The sequence below is a fragment of the Pteropus vampyrus genome, unplaced genomic scaffold (assembly GCF_000151845.1).
Source record: "Pteropus vampyrus isolate Shadow unplaced genomic scaffold, Pvam_2.0 Scaffold47, whole genome shotgun sequence".
Taxonomy (NCBI): Eukaryota; Metazoa; Chordata; class Mammalia; order Chiroptera; family Pteropodidae; genus Pteropus; species Pteropus vampyrus.
Window position 1 is genome coordinate 1,209,549 of NW_011888828.1, and position 1,796 is coordinate 1,211,344.

Genomic DNA, 1,796 nt, shown 5'->3' on the forward strand with positions numbered 1-1,796 from the left:
TGACTAATATGCAAGCCATTTGTTTTATTGTCAGGTTCTGGAAGGTCAACCAGTAAATATGTTGGTTACAACTGTGTTTGCAAAGGACCTTGATGAAGGAAAGAATGCAGAAGTTACATATTCAGTATCTTCAGGTAAATGTCACCATCCATAAAGAATTAAGAGCTTATAGAATTCCTCTTTCATGTATCAGCTATCTATCATCTTTCTGGGAAAATAGATAACATTAAAATAATGCCAAATTACAAAAAAAATACATTTGTTAGTGTCTAGAATCACCTTTATTTTTAAGAAAGAATTTAGAAGTTTAGCGAAAAATCAGTTTTCTGTGCTCTAAATAGAAACCAACCAACTAACCAACGATCCACCGTAAATAAAAAATTTTCAATAATCCAAAGTGCTAATCATCTTTTGAGAGGAAAGTAGTAGTGATATTAATTATAAGTAAATATGATTACAAGTACTAAGTATCTACGAATCTCTATAACAACTAAGTACTCTTAAGGTTAGAGTAAACCATACCTAGAAAAAGTTACATATGCACATAATGTACATGTATGTGAGAACTTTATAGAGGCAGGAATACTTTTGTGTTTTTATTTTTGATTGCACCGACCTCAGATTTGTTCTAGTGATTAACTTTAGTTGACATTCTGTTTTATATCATGTTTAAAGACATTCAGTGCTTTCTTATGTTTGACAAAAACACAGAAAAGGAAGACCCAACATTGCCCTTGCCAGCAGATAAATTGTCTACATGAAAACCCAAATGATGCTACAGGCAAACCATTAGAATTAATACAATGAAAAATTTCCAGGAACAATGTTGACATACAAAATTCACTAGCATATTAAAAACTAAGCCGGTTTTCAAAGATCTCATTGACCATAACAAAGAAAACCATAGGGTGTAGAAGCTAATGAAGTTTAAGCTTGAGTCTCCTTCACTTGCACTGGTCCTTCAAGGGTAGGACTGGGAACCAGAGAACAATTTATATTTGTAACATTGTTCTATTTTCCTTAAAGAGGGCCCCTCTTTAAGTTTCAAAACCTCTGAAACTAGGATGATCCTGATTAGGAGCACAGGGAGGAAAATTCCAATAAAAGATGTTTAAAACCTTTAGATAGAAAATTATAAAATATTTAAAAAGACATAGAAGAAGAATGAAATAAAAGGCCTATAATATTCCCACTGGGGAAACTTCGGCCCCCTAAAGATGACACGGCAGATTGTCCAGAGATAATGAGCCTGATACAGGTCTACATTTGAGGACACTTCTTTTTTTGTGTCCTCGCCCCTGCTTCAGAGATTCCTTCTTTTTTTAAATTTCTCCTCTCAGTCTCCTCTCTAGCCATTCCCTTAGTCTATTCTAATCTGGTCCTAGGGGAAAGAAAAACTGCTTTGCAAGCATGCATTCAAGAGGTCAGTTAGTCCATAAGATCTTTATGTCATTTTTTTCTTCCTGTTTTAATTTGAGCTGCAGAAGAGAATGTATATTTTGGTATACCTGTGAAAGACAATGGAAGTGGAGAGAGAATACACACACACACACACACACACACACACACACACACAGATTAATATATTAAGCTATAATTCTGCTATAATACCATTATTTATAAATAAAACCATGCTATATATTACTCATGGATGTATGGACTAGAAATACAAACCCCTACTTTAGAAAAGAGGCTATCTACAGAGAAGAAGGGAAATGAGATTTGGAGGTAAACACGGGTCCTCTTCTGGACTTAAACTCTGTCATTTCTTTAAATATTTTTGAAGGACTATTGGG

The 1,796-nt window shown here is 34.1% G+C and overlaps 1 protein-coding gene across 1 annotated transcript in view; it reads left to right on the top strand.

Moving 5' to 3' along the window:
* Positions 1-1,796, top strand: part of DCHS2 (dachsous cadherin-related 2) — a 182,420-nt gene that overhangs the window by 117,144 nt on the left and 63,480 nt on the right. The window lies entirely within an intron of this gene.